Source organism: Hylaeus anthracinus, unplaced genomic scaffold, assembly GCF_026225885.1.
Source record: "Hylaeus anthracinus isolate JK02 unplaced genomic scaffold, UHH_iyHylAnth1.0_haploid 5, whole genome shotgun sequence".
Taxonomy (NCBI): Eukaryota; Metazoa; Arthropoda; class Insecta; order Hymenoptera; family Colletidae; genus Hylaeus; species Hylaeus anthracinus.
The window spans coordinates 1,172,999-1,188,235 of NW_026535322.1; the positions used below are offsets into that span (position 1 = coordinate 1,172,999).

The 15,237-nt window shown below is 51.3% G+C and overlaps 1 long non-coding RNA gene across 1 annotated transcript; it reads right to left on the reverse strand.

Annotated features, from left to right (window-relative positions):
• Positions 1-3,501: 3,501 nt before the first annotated feature.
• Positions 3,502-10,756, reverse strand: LOC128895371 (uncharacterized). Its single transcript, XR_008461756.1, has 3 exons — positions 10,424-10,756; positions 9,702-10,339; positions 3,502-5,138 (listed from the first exon to the last, which is right to left on the reverse strand). It is a non-coding gene; the product is annotated as an uncharacterized LOC128895371 (long non-coding RNA).
• Between the last annotated feature and the right edge of the window lie 4,481 nt (positions 10,757-15,237).

A 15,237-nucleotide genomic window follows, 5' to 3' on the forward strand; every position in this document is an offset into this window, starting at 1 on the left:
CCGATAATTAACGAAGGTCGGATTCGTTTCCGAAAGAAGAGACAACGGCCGAGGACGTTCGGTCAGCGACGAGCAGCGTCAGCTATAGACAGGCAATTAAAACGACGCGCGCTTAGGATCGCGGCTCGGAAAGTTTCGGTAGGTGCAGGGCGAGCCGTAACGATGCTTGGAATGCAGCTTCGTAGGGAATGAGGGGTGAGGATGAGTTAAGTGGGAACTAGAAGACGGCCAAAGTGGAAAGAAGAAGAAGAAGAAGAAGAAGAAGCAGGGCGGCTGGAAAGAAGATACACGAAGAAGGGGAAGAAAAAGTGGAGGAAGAAATTTAAAGGATCGACGAGGAAGAAAGCAGGGAGAGAGACCGTCGTGAGACAAGGGGGTACAGAGGAAGGCTGCCCGGTAGCAGTTTCCCAAACCATCGTCATTAATAACCAGCGAGATTATACGCTGTTGAAGCCGAAGCCGGAGCTCCGGCTGGAAGATGCTGCCAGAGATCCCAGAACGTTCGTGCGATTCGCGGGCAAATGGTACAAAAAAATCCTTCATGTACAAGATCCATCGTGTCAAAAGATAGAAAAATGAGGACTTCAGATTTCGATTACTTTTTGTAAACCTTCCGTTCTCCGTTTCGCGTATCCCATCGTAGCAGTCGTTTCACGATGGAAACCTGTCTGCCTGGCATCGTCTACTGTTGTCGGGGATAATGGATCCGGGATCGATGGTTTAGTTTCGACGTACTAGAGTCGCGCCTGAAGATTTCAAGATCGATACAGCGCGTTGGGTCGGAGTTTAATTGAGAAAGTCCGCAACAACGGCGACAACCATCGGGAATGAGACGAGAGGAGAACCTGTGTCGTCCTGGGGCGAAATCTCCGAGTTGCTCGTAAATCGATTCGCTCGAGAAGCAGAGACAGAGGGAGAGGAGCATGCCGGAGCTCTACGAAAATGACCCACCCGGTCGATATAAAAGAGCGCGGGAAGTTCATTTAACAGACCATAAAAAGAAGCGAGAGAACGGGAACGGAGGAAGCGTTCGCTCTCGAAGTGGATGTTTGCCAGCGGCATCAGCCGGTTCTTCGGCCCCAACCGGAAAGGGTGCCTGCCGGAGGATTTGGAATTGGGTGCTAGTGTCGGGAGAGTAGGTTAGAACGACGGGCTATCGGTGATCAAACTCCGGGGTCGAATCCAAAGGCTTATCTGCAGAGGAAGGCTTACAGGCTCGAACGCCGCTAGGACCTTGCCCGGCACGAGGTGGTCCTTTCGCAGGAGCGACCGCAAGGATCGTTCCGATCTTAATCTGACCTCGCCTTTTCCCGTAATGTTCCTTAAAAGTCAACCTATGGAAACCGTTTACACCTATGAGACGAGGATAGCATTTTCGCCATTATCTAATTTTTTTTTTTATACAATAATTAGACTCGTCGAAGCACTTCGTGCCGCCAAGTTAATTTGCGTCAAACTCCACGATGATCGGCGAAGTTAGCTGTCGCTGAATTCTCGCGGGAACGAGGTCGATATCGTTAATAATATAAGAGATGAAGGTAACATCGAGACAGGATTACTCATTCTCGGCAAGCTGCCTTTACCGACTTGCTCGACCGCTAACTGGCATTTTTCCCAGCGCGTGTGAACTACACCGGAGTCGTAATGCGTATCGAGGACTTGCGGTAAACGCTTTTCTCCGGTTGGAGAGAAAAAAAGAAACGCGCTTCGAACGACGAATGGCCTTCCGCTAGCCATTGTCGGTGGTCATGCGCGGCTCGTAAACGCAGTGCCGTCTCGAGGTTTTTAATACTACCGGCTACCAACGAAACCCAGCGTTCCACGATTCAACGATGACGCCTAAACGAAAAGGCAAATGGTCTCTTTGGGTACGTCTTCAGGTACTGCTTTATTAATCACGGAATGAAACGGCAGAAGTTTCCGTGAGAGCTGATATTCTTTTTTCATTGGATGTTCGAGGACCGTGGCACGGAGGAATCGTCGATGTTCAAGCGCAAATAATTAGAAGCACGTACCGCTTTCTTTCCCGTAAAGTCGGGCCTGCTGGAATAAGAATAAAGGGAAACGAGCGCTCGAAAAGTCCTCGACCTGATTCGAGATGGAAACGAGCAAAGGCACGCCGGTGGCGGAGCTAATGGGGTACTTTGTTACCCCGTGGGTACACCCGGGGGATCGAGCGGGATTAATACTTCCGTGTTCGAACGTTCCGCCGCGGACGAAAGGTCGCTTTTGCTCTTCGAAAGTCGTAAAGAAGAACCAACCTCGACGACGAATCCGCTTCGTCTTCGAAAGCGGCATTCCGCGTTACGCTCGCGGTACCACGAGGCATTCGCGGGTCGTTTCTGCACGGACAACTGCGCCCAGCACCGAACCGATGCAACCGCTCCGTCGGTCATTTTCTGCTTTGTACGTCCGCTGATGGACCAGCGCCGATTTTCCGGGCCGTCTGCCACGGCAGACGCATCCCCGATCTCGCGCGATTTCGAGACCATTCTTTTCCGCCACCCTTCGCTGGACCCGCATTTTCGACGGCTTTACGGCAAAACGCGTTGCTCCCAAATGGCCTTGGGAGCCGCGAAACCTCGCCACTCTCATGGAACCGGTGCAGACAGACGGATCCTTCGACGTGGTTCGGGGTTAATCGACCATGAAAGAAAAATTCTGCTTTAGATGCGCGCGCGCTTTAATCTTCGATGGCTGGCTGGTTCGTTTCTCGCGAGTAGACGAATTCGTTGCATTCTCTTTGCTGAACTCGTTGATAGACCGACGAAGTTGTAAGAACTCCTCGACGCGGATGTTTCGAATCTAAGAACGCGTCGAAATTGCGTCGCTTTTCTAGCGTACGAGTGCGCGAACGTTAAAGAACCGTGGAAAATGGACGGTGTGGGTGGTATCGGCGTCGAAAATGTCGGCGGAACGTTCGACGCGCGGTGAGTTTTTTTTATTTTTACCTTTTTTCTCCCCAGTCGAAAAACAACATCATGGAGATCCAGGTGCGACGGTGTTTGCGTTAGCAAACCGTTTCCCGGACGGACAGGCTTCGTTGTGGCCGGGCGACACTGATTGCCAATCAATATGCCCATCTCGCTGGAGTCTAATTCGGCAACAATGTTGATCAATCAGTACGCACACGGCCTGGCCGGGAACCCCCCCCGTTCCATTTCGCGTTCCGCCGTGTTCCGCTCGCAATCGCGCATCCACAACGAACGAACAACGGAGGACCGTTCTGCACCGGACCGTGTTGCGTGGGGAGGGAATGCTCTCTGCTGCTCACTCCCTCTCTATCTCTCTCCACACTCGTCCGATCATTTCCGCTTCCGGCCGTACATCGTTCGACCACCTACCACTTCAATTTCTTGCTGCTCTCGAAACTGCGCGATTCCACGGATGGTAAAACCGTCGCTGACGCAACGTATTCTCGCGAGGCGAATGTAGGATTCTTAAAAAAGTTGGAAAAGACTGGTCCCCGAATTCGAGTCCATAGTTATCCATAGTAAAATGCAATTTACGGTCGAATAAGCAGATCATCGCTCGAGAGTCTCTACAGCTTCTTACAGTTTTATTTAATCCAAGGAATCAGTGGACAGGCAAGACTCCGATTGTTACGTCAAACGCTACCGTCCATCGACGGCAGCTTCCGATGCTACGCGGTCGATGGTATGCGACAAAAGCTACGATACATCCTACACGTGAAGCCACGTTCGTACTCGACACGGGCCGATAGTCGCGTCCCTGATTGCATCTCTGTTTGTACGTTCGCGCGTTCCCGGAGAGCGCCGTGAAGCTATTCGGTTCGTAGGAGAAGGACGTTCTGCGAATCAAATTGGTTTTATCGTTGGTTACTAGTAATCGGAAGATCGCTGAATCTTTTCAAATCAAACTTCCGCTTGCGATGGTAGAGTGTCGGCAGAATGACCGAACGAATCCAGTTATCATGGATTACTGTTGGAATACCTTTTACATCCTCCGCATCGTTTTTCGTCTTGCTCCTCGATGTAGACTAAACATTCTAATTGATCAACCAAAGTAGGGTAGAAACTTTATGGTTACTTCGTACAACGTCGTCGGAACAACAAATGGCTCCGTTCCGACATTGTCGGCGGGAAGGGTCACTCGCTAAACCAATATAGCGACCGCGTGTCCGCGGCCACCCCGTGGAAGATGTATGCTGACCGGAAAGCATCGTACCCGGAAACCATTACTGCCCCTCTAATTTCTTTACGATCACGATGCCATTGGTCACGCTCCCGCTGTGCCGTGGTTTACGGCCCAGCCTCGCGGCAAGGAAAGGACCTTCGTAACTTTTTTTTCCTACAAATTGCGGCTTTCCCCCCGGAATGCTTCGTCCCCGTCGACTACCGCAGGATCTGGAGCGGTTGGTCAGTTATTAAAAATAAGCACCGTTTACTGCTTTCCGTTCCCTCGCGATAAAACTCGCGCTCGTAAATAACCTCTCCGCGGAACTGCCTCCTAAATCTGGTCCGATAAAAACGTCTCGCGTATGTTTCTCGCGACACGAGACGGGAGCGGAGGTGGAGGAAGAACAAGGTAGTCGGTGGATTTGCGTGGAGGGAACGTATGTTCGCTTTGTCTTTCGCGAGGATCTAGCCACGCGCGGTCTAGCAATAACGGACAGGCAGAAAATACGCGGGTAAAGGACGGGGGAGGGTTCTCGATACGGCGAAAGACGGGAAAGGTAGAAGAAGGGTCAAGGAAGAGAGAAGGAGAGTCGAGGTAGCGAGCACGGATTCGTCGGTAGTAGTGGCAGATAGCAGCGAGTGGCTCGAGGCACAATGAGCCTATCAGATTATATTTCTATTTTCGACACGCGGCCTATCGCGCAATCCCATCTCTCTGGCGCGGCTACCGCGACGCTCTGCCAACACAGCCTCGTCGGTACACGTATGAACGTGTACCAGAGACAGAGAAGGATAGAGCTCCTCGTGGAACACGAACACCGTGTACCAACCGCACGGCCACGCCACGCCAGGATGCTTCGCAGGCCCCCATCTCGCGCTGCCCGAGGGCCCTTCCGTTCTTCGACGCTGATGCTGACTCTGACGCTGATGCTGCCGCTACCAACGATCGGTCCTACTCGGTTGCGCCTCCGTCGAACGTGCATCGAGTTCACGGGTATTCTGAGAAAAGAAAACAGTTTTTTCCGTGAGTAGGTGGGTCTTTATATCGAATCCGAATGTTTGACATCGTTTTTGTTACATGCAAGATAATTCTGCGTTAAAGTTGGTTCTCTCTCATTAGTACTCGCGAGTCTCGTCGAATGCATCGCGACTAACTCGGGAACGAACGCGCGTGCCTAATGTCGTTACTGCGGCCGATGAATTTCGACGTAGACACCGGAACGTCGCCGCGATCCTGCACGCAAGATAGGCCGTTGAAATACGACGAGATGGATACGGTATAACCGGCGTATTCGAGGAATTCGCGTACCACTGTCGGCTCGCGGCTCGTAACGAGCTTCCGTGGACGGAGAAACGCGAACGACTCGCGACAGCGAAGAGGCGACAAATTTTATCGATCTCGAAGGAAACTCGTATACGGAGGAAACGATCTAGGGAACTCGACAAAGGTAGCAATCGAATATGACACTCGTGCATCTGATTCAGGAGAGAGTGACGGAGAGGAGAGTAACGTTGAGCGGGCGTAGTGGCGGGCGGAGCGAGGTACACTTTGTTTGGTATGTGGTCGAGAGGCTGAAGGCTCGTTCGAGGGAGAGGGCCCTTCGTGTTGCTCGGGTGGGCATCCGGTGGTAGCTCCCGGCTACTTCGGGATCTTCGGCCGCGGAACCCACCGAGGAACCCTGGTGGCGAGTCCACCTTCTTTCTCGGCTTCTTTCGTTTTCTATGCTCCCTGCGAGAAGGTCTCAGATCGGGAGGATGATGGCCACGCGTGTGCGTGGACCGCGCGTATACGTGACAGGGACGACGAGCAACGCGGATAGGGAACGATCGAGCGAGAGGAACAGAACTCGAACCGCTTTCTTTCCTTCGGGCGGTGCAGCTTCTCCCGCGATGGTACTGCTACGTTTCTCTCTTCTGCATCTTCTTCTTGTCTTTGTGTGAACTTGGACGTCTCTTCCCTTTTAACTTAGGAATTGATCACAGTTTTTTTGTCTAATCAAACTGGCTTGCCATTCATTTTCACCGTTACGTCTTTGTACTTTATTTGTACAATATTAATCCCTTTTAAATCGTGGCATTCCTTAGAAGATTAGCCGCAATCAATGACTTGCTGGCGGAAGTTCGACTGGTGAGACATCGCGAAGAGAAGACGCACGAGTCATAGAAGGCGACTTTCCGGTACACCGACCTCGATGGCATTCCGAGCCTGGCGGCAGGGGAGGCGGGACGAGCGCTAGACGTCTCGGAGAAAACGTCAAGAGAGACGTTGAAAAGGCTCGGGGTGTTCCTGGTCGACGCGATGGGCAGGACTCGGCGCGACTTGGCAGATGGCTTCCGAGCAGCGAAAGGCTGTCGCGCTCCGCGGAGTGACGGCGAAAAAGGAACGGCTGGCTCACCAGCCGAGGGAGGCAAAGGAAAACCACGGCAGTTATCGCGACGCTTCACCGCGACATGCCCGTTGCCCTCGCTGTGGACGCGTACGTGTGCACGCACGACACTGTAAAATTACCGCGTCAAAAACAATTACGTTACAGGCCAATAGTTCGCACAACCCGTCCTCGAGACCACGAAGACAACCGAACCACGTTTCCCCTATCGTCGACACCTACCCAAATATTTCTCTAGCTTTTTTCGTCGCCTTGAGCTCTATTTGCTTGCTCACGTATGGTCCACCGCACCTTGCTTCTCTTCTCAAGCTCCGTGCATCTTTCTTTTTTTAGCTTTTTACTCATGTTGTGGGGATGAATATAATCCTGGAAAATGTAGGAAACATGTGGGAACAATCTTGAAAAGCTTTTCGTTCAAAATAGTCCTCAATGGAAAGGGCCACCGAGTAAATAGAGGTTTATCCGGAAGTAGAATCGGGCTTCGTGTTTCGACGGGTAATTGCAACGGCGGATCATGAGAGACAATAAAGCGCGTTAATGAACGTTAAACGTTAGCCGGGATTCGTCGGAAAATGTTGGAAAAAAGCTTCCCTTTACGGTGTATCGTGCAATTATCAGGGCGTATTGAGTGTCGGTGCGGCGAGGCGCGGAGTGACGCGACGCGACGCGTCAAATATTCGCGAGTACGGTGATGCTGGAGCAGGGTGCTCGATAATATCAACGATGTTGGCTCACTCGTGGGGCGGAATCAGCCGAACGGGGACAGGGGATAGCGGTGGTTGCACCGTTGTCGAGTGGAAAGGGGTCCAATCAATCAGCCGCAAATCAGTATGCACGGCACGTTCGCCTAATGCCGCCACTCTTTCATCATATTCATTTGATCGCGACCCCCTCGGCTTGTGCACGCAATCGTTAATGGCGCTGTTTAAAGATCGCTACCGATCGATGCCGAAACTCTCAGCGCATCCGTGAAGATGAGAACCTTGCGGTGTTGATGGCAAAGTAACGAATTCTCGAATAAGATTTTTGTATCGATAGTTATGCGGAAGAATTTTATGTTTAATTTCGATTACGTAATCTAATATGTACGGACCGATGTGTGTATCGTATCGATGGGATTCGTCGCTATCGTGATCCGAGACTGTTTTCGACGAAAAGGCCACGCTGCCGTTCGTCGCAAAGCGTTAAACAGATTACGGACAACAGACGGCGCGTTGCCAGAAGGCAAATACGTCTTTGGCTCCGACTGGCACGAGATCGAGATGGCAGCAGGCAGAGAACCCGGGCAAATACGTAATCCGGATTACGGTGGATCCGCTTAGCTTACCGGACACTTGCGCGGTGGAACGATACGGCGCCGATACCGGTACCCCGTTTTGCCTCTCCCGCACCGTCTACGCGCGTTATCCTTCCACGACTCGAAGAACTTTTTAAGAGGATTGCCCTCCTAAGCCTTAATATTTTTAACGAGCTGTTCTCTCGATAGATGGGTTATCGCGACGAGGAAGTGGTCGACAACCGAAAATTTACCTGGATGTAATCCTCATAACTCCATACGGTGAGAGACAAGCGTGCAAGAGCCTGTCACTCGTTGCAATAATCGCAAACCGCCTGGTAACTCTTTAATCCACTCGATCTAGCCACTAGGAATTAAGCATTGCATCGGCGTTACGTCGCTATGTTTACGATATATTCGCGAGTGACAATGTCATTTTTTTGCGATTCTTTGGTTGTAGCTACAGTACCGACTAACAATCCCGAGGCACCCGAGCTATAAAGGGACCAATGGGTTCCAACAGACTATTAGCTTCACTAATGGGGATTTTCACGCACACGAAAAGGAGGCGAAACAAGGAATACGGTCTTTCGTCGCGAAAAGCGTAACGCGATCGCCTTTCGTTCAACGTAACTAACCGTAGGAAAAACAAAACTGCGAGCCACTGCATCGTGGAGAACCGTCGAAGCGTAAGTCGCGAAGGATAGGGAGCGAGAGGGGTAGGTCCAATTTAAGCCGATCCCACAGTGCAAAAATGCTTCCGATGGCTCCGGCTCGGTTCATTAAATGGAACCCAATAGCGGTTGTTTGCGTTGCCAGACAGCGAATCCGTCGCAAATTGAATGCCATATTGCATACGTTCCGCCCGTGCTACGCGCAGCGCCGCGTTGCCGTGGCTTCGGCCCGTAAATGTGCCCTACCGTGCTATTATGTCTTCCAATTTGTTCAAAATTAACGGATTTAATATCCCGTCGAAATAGAATAAACAGGGACGGAGACGCGATCTGAAAACGGTCGGTCGTGCTTAGTCGTAATTTTCGTAGGATAGAAACTTTTTACAAAACTTTTTACGAAAGTAGTCACATTGTCGGCAAACGTTTCGCGATATTATCGGGAAAGAATGGACGGATATTGCGACGATACGGAGCATAGTTAAAACACAATTACCGGCACAGACCCCCACGCATCAACCCCAGAACAGACCGCGGGTGTACCGCCCTGTCAAAATAGATAACGTTCGGGGTAAGTCACCCCGAAGTTAAAACCCGTTCGTCCCTGCAGCGCGCTATAGCGCTATAGGTCCATTCACTTCGGGTTAACGTCGACAAAGGGTGTGCACGAGCGGTAACGAAGGGGGAGGGTGGCTACGGGAGGACCATGATACGCCCTGTGTGCACGTTTTGCTACTCGCGAACGGAGTTAGGGGTTGATATTGCCGGCGTCGGGGGTGGCGGTGACGTCAGAGTTGATTAACATAAACGATTCGAACAAGCATCCATTGCCCGAATCGACATCGCCTATCTTTCCGGCGTGTTTAGTTTTCCCAGCCTTTCTTCGTGCAGAACTACAGTCTTTTAATACTTTATCCATTAAAACTATACCTGGGCTCCAGGCGAAAGAATCGGATGAAACCGACAGCACTTAGATATATCGATCGTCTCGAACGGTAATCCAGATTTTTGGTCGCACGTGCGCAATTTCGAACGAATTTTCGACAAAGGGTGGTCTTTACGATTCGAGGGACGGAGCTGCGACAACCCTTTTATTACACGGCCGGATGACTATAACTATTTGACGTGACGACATTAGCGAAACCTCGTTGCCCTGCCGTCATTATTATTATTCTATAAATGGCCGACGGGAGACAGAGATACGGATAATGGGACACGAGTTGCATACTTATTACGCTCGAGTTTCGTCCGTTTTATTTATCCGGTTGCACTTTCGTTGTTCTTTCCTTTTTTTTTTTCTGTTGCTGGGGAGGAACGCACGATGCATCACCGCAAGGCTTCCATGTCCTTTTCCGGAATTTACGAGCCTGCGCTACGACTTCCTCGTGACGCTTCGATGCTGGCGAGAAGGACTGAGGCGAATTATGCAGCTATTCTTTACTGCCTCGTCTTTCGGTAAGAGCCCCTCGATCCCGATTTACAACGCGCAATATCGTCGTTCGTAGCCCGGTCGCATCCATGGATCATTGTACGTCGTTCCGTGGTTCCGTGCGTGTGGACTCGAGTCGTTTCGCGTGCACATTCGGTAAATCAGTTTCCCACGTACCCGTAAAAGGCAAACGCCGCCGTTAAACGGACCGATCTTGGAGATAGACTGTAATAAGACGACTCTGTTGCCTGTTCTTTACACGCCTCGATACACGTTCGTCTAACAAGGGAATGTCGCTAACAGTTAGATGCCAATTTCGATGAAATTCAAGCATTTGATACTTCGATACAGCTATATAATAATTTTCATTCCGTTGCGTTGGATGATCGAAGTTGGTACTTGTTGCTCCCTCGTGGCAATAAATAACAAACGAAAATCTACGGACATATACGAACAATACCAAACAATGTTAGACATACCGAATAAGCAATGACGTTACTGCAATGTGCAATGATATTTACCGCCACAGCTCAACATGTTTCGTTTATATTTCACCGACCCTCGTATGTTATGCATACATTTGTCTTTTCCAACGAGTACCGCTGCATCGCATCACAGAGTTGGACGAGAGATTTTAATCACACTTGAGAAATACATTTTCAAACCATAGCTTATGTCAACTTTCCGTCACACAACAGTACGGCATTATCGAATAGTTAGGATATTCCGGATGCTACGCCTCTGACAGGAACAGATGACCGGCGTGGTCCTTTGACCCGCGATGCGGTATTTTGGAGGATCGACGACGGATACCCAATGCAGGAATCCCAATCCCAAGAGCTGACGAGGCGAAGCACCCCGGGTACAAAAGCCCTTCGAAGATACTCGCGCGACCGGGAATCGTGTTACGAGGAACACGCGTACCGGGACTGTCGTATCGAGGCATCGCGGGGATCCCATGCATTCCGCGATCTTGCATTACAATTGCTAATAAACGCCCTCTCCTCGGCTCTCTCTCTCCTCGTTCTACCGGTTCCTCCACCGAGTTCGTCGCTTACACCAGAACTCGGAGGGCTACGTGCCTCTGTCTGCCGCCTGTTCTTTGCCTCCTGCACCCGCACCCATCTCACCCTCTCCTCGCTATTGCTGTTTCAGCCGCGTAACCGTAACCACGGAATCCGGGTGGGTATCATCGAGAGAGGAGTCAACGTACAGAGAGTGCGGGCGATTTGCTGACGGAGGAAGGGAAAGAATCGAGGTCCGTCGTGGAAGAGGTACGGAGGACCTAGATAAACGTGCTTTGGTGGCGAGGAACATATACAATGAAATAGATCCTTCAAGGTATAATCTAGGGAAATAATTCTATAATAATAATATTTCGATGAAACATAAATTCGAAAGTCCACCATTAAACACAAAGTTCACGGTATTATTCATAAATATATCTGTGACACGTGTGAGCAAGAAATATCAACTCAAGACGACCATAAACGAGTAAGCACATTAACAGCAGGTATTAAGGAAAACCTCTTCCACAGACGCTACCGTGCCACTCAAAAGGGACGTTATAAAAAAAAAAAAAAAGAGGAAACAAGTGCGGGGTCGGAGAAAACTTTTCATTCGAACTTTTGCATTTTAAAGCGATAATTTATGCGCGCGTCGAAGTGGAACGGAATGCAAGCGGAACAGTCGAGAAAGAGACGGAGAACGAGCGTCCGAGCGAGAGTAAAGGAGCGATCGTGGAACGAACGGCGGAGGGGAAACAGAAACAAACGTCGCCATTATAATAGATACGTTAGCATGCAAACGTTGTCTTTTACGTTTGTTGGTCTGTTACAGTAGTGGCTATCAGCTCAGGTGCGTGATCCGTGGTTACGGTACCCGGACGTCTGGGATCTAAATGGCAAGATGACCGGCAACCTCCTTAAGTTAAAGACAAATATAATTGAATCGCCCTGAAGCGAGTATCCCTGTATCAAACAAATCGTTGCGCTAACTACACACTCAACGGAAACAGACAGCAGGCTTTAGGCCGGAAGCAAGGTTGCCACTAGGTAGCGGCTCGTCGGAAAGGATACATGGTGTCGTGGATCGTGTGAAATAAATCGTCGATGGTTACGTCCCTGGGGCCCCCGCATGGTGAATGCGGTACGCGGGGTTTACGTTTCTGTCGAGCGGGGTTGCTGCGGGCGCGGGGAGATAGAGCGGTGGTGGCGGTGTCGGTATATAGCGATGTCGGCATCAGGGCTGGAGACGCGCGGAGGGGTAGAGGATCGACTCGGTGAACGCAGAGGAGGGGAATGGCGCGGGTTTGAAACGTTCGAGGGACGGGGGGAGGGGGAGGGGGAGGGGGGGCGGCGGTGGCAGGGGTGTAGCTACTTACCATACTCCCAGTATACCAAAGTCCCGCGGCCGACTCGCTCCGCGGTAGATAGCAGTCGCTAGCACACCACGCTTCTCACCGGCGATCGTTGAAACGGAGAGAGCGGACCAGATGTCCCTCTCGCAAAAATGGGAGGAAATCCTAGTTGCGGCACGCGACTCCGGGAGCTCTTTTAATTCCGGGAGTAAAACAGACGACAAAAAAGCCGGGTTCACGCGGCAGACCCATCGTCGCGCGTTAGTCTGTGATCTCCTCGCGGTCCGATAGTAGCGGTAGATCCATGGTGGCGTGGGAGGGGGGAGAACGCGAATGGGATGAACGAGGATCGAGGGAACCTGCGAGTGCAGAAGGCGCCGACCACGAACGCGTCGACGAGGACGACACCGAGACGCCGGTTTCACGTTTCATGTGGTTCCGGTCACGTCGGTCACGTGGTCGCCGATCTCGTCGATCCTCCCTTCTCCTTTCGCCGTCAGAACTCCCCGTGAGAGCTTTTTCGCTAGGGTGGGGAGAGTGTCAACTGCGAATAGGTGGGGGCGGATTGCCGCGAAGGGGAAAGAGACGGAAGCCCGAAAGAGCCGCAAACGACAAGGAAGAGTGATACGTGGGGTGGGGGGGTGGGGGGGGGGGGGGGCGGTACGAAGGTGAAAAGGATGTGTTGCCGCGTCGATCATGACCACGTGGGGTAAGTGAACGACGTGTATCAGTATGTTTGCGCTTTTGATCTCTTCGGATGGAGGGATATTGTTTAGAGTCTTTGCACGAAACTTGTAATGAGTAATGGTTTTACATTGTTACGCGTAGCTGGAAGTAAAGTACAATCATTTGACATAAATACTCCCTTCGCGCGAACATTAAACGAGTCCAGTAGAGCTAGTATAGTATTCATCGCCAGTCGTAAGACAATTAACGAGGGTCTATAGATTAAGCACCGAAATGCACAGTATGTGCACCAACAGAAGGCTGTTCTTCATAGGACTCGAATCACCGGTTGGCAGCGTCTATTGCGGTACCTCCGGCGAACTTAAATCGCACAGTTGGCACGCGAGCTAATTGGTCGTATCTCGCGTTGCCCAGCGTGCTTTATCGCGTCATCCGTACCGGGCTCGAAAGAATTCACCGTTCCAACGAGCCATTTAACCAGCAGCGTGTTCTTCGTCGCTGCGATTATTCCTACTTGCCACGTGGCGTCTAGCCACGTGCACTTTCCTCCCTTCTCGCATCACGCGGCTTTCCATCTCTCGAACTTTCGCAGAATGTTTGTCAGAGCGGTTCCAGTGTTGCGATTACGAGAAGATTTTTTGCACGGTCATTGTGTTGACCATGCCTGATAGTTCGCGCATTGTTCGTTAACGTTGATTTCGTTTCGTTTTCTGTGTTCCGATGAACAGTTACCCGAGATCATAACAACGGGTCATTTTTCAATTAATCGAAAAGCGTCGCGATCGATCAGGCCATGCACACGTGTGTGGTTGGAAAGAGATTCGAACCCAAAACACATCGACGACACCCAGGACGACAACGTAGGGTGGGGAGAGTATAACTTTATCCTCGCTTAATCGCCTTTTCGATAGGTACGAGCCGATCCCTTTGTTCAGACAATACCTCCACCCTGTCCCCGCTAATGTATGCAGCATGCCGCACTCCCCGCCAGTTCCCTTGGCCTTGTATTTCTCGCGCGATGACTCCGAGGCTCCTAACTCCACCGTAGTCGCTACCCCGTACGAAAGCCAGCCGAGGCGAGGGAGAGACCTCGTACTCGTCCGCCTTTATTGAATTTTGGGACCGTTCCAGTTGGAACAGAGAGAACCACTGAAAGAACGAGCGAGAGAGAGTGCCAAAGGGACAGACGCATACATGTGAGTGTAGAGAGGACGAGAGAAAAAGGGCTCTGGATAGGTGGAGTGCTAGCCAGAATTAATTCTCATCCCGGTGCATTGCTTTTTACGATATAACTGCGGTTTGTTAGTCGTTATTCACGGTACGAATTGAATTTCCTGTTCGCCGCGGGAGAGAAATAGCACGGGTCGGGTTTCTTTTCTCGATCGTTGCTTAGTCAGAGTCAGGGTGTACAGATAAGAGGGAAACGCGTTATTTCTGGACGAATTGAATTAGATATTTTAATTCTGGAGAATAACAACAAGCTCTCTTATCGAAAAAGAGAACCGAGTGTGTATAGTTTTCTCGTAACGAATCTTGCAACCATAACCCGAGGTCTATCGTCGGCAGCGTCCCGTTTCTAATCGACTCGTTTGCGGTCCGCCAACGAGACAGCTCGCGACCGCGTCGCGGACGCGGTGCAATACATCCAGAAGCGCATTATCTTTCCAAGCGGGAGATTAAAGCAGGCGTGGCCGTGTTACACAATGCCGCAAACACGACGCAACCGCGGCGAGAGAAACCGGGAGGGTCCGGGAGCCACGAAGGAGCAGCAGCCGGAGCGAAGGCGGTCGCTTCGAGTGAAAGAACGGTCGAGAGCAGGGAGGACGGAGAAAGAGAAGGCTCGAGGACAGCCGGGTTGACAGGACACAATATTGCAATAACTTCAATTACGCCGACACGACGGATCGCCTGTGGGGTGAGTCGACGGATCCCGTTCCCCGTCCGTCACCCCGTCGCCCCCTTGTCCCCGCGTTTCGTTCCATCCATTTGTACGGGCGAGTGACACAGACGTCGCGGTCGAATTGGCTGTCGGATCCGAAATGGGGCTACCTTTAAACAAGTGCTTCTTAATAAACCATTGACGCGCGAAACCACCCTCGAAAATTTGCCCCTTGGCGGGGTCTCTTGCTAGGCCGACGTCGCCACCCTTCTGCAGCTCGGGAGTCGTCGAGGGACACGTCTAGTCTCCGTTACTTCGTTAAACTCGAAACAGCCAGTCCGTTCTTCCGGCGAGCCGCGTGAAAGTAACGAAGCGTTACGCCGTTTTTATTCCGAGGCAAAATTTGGACG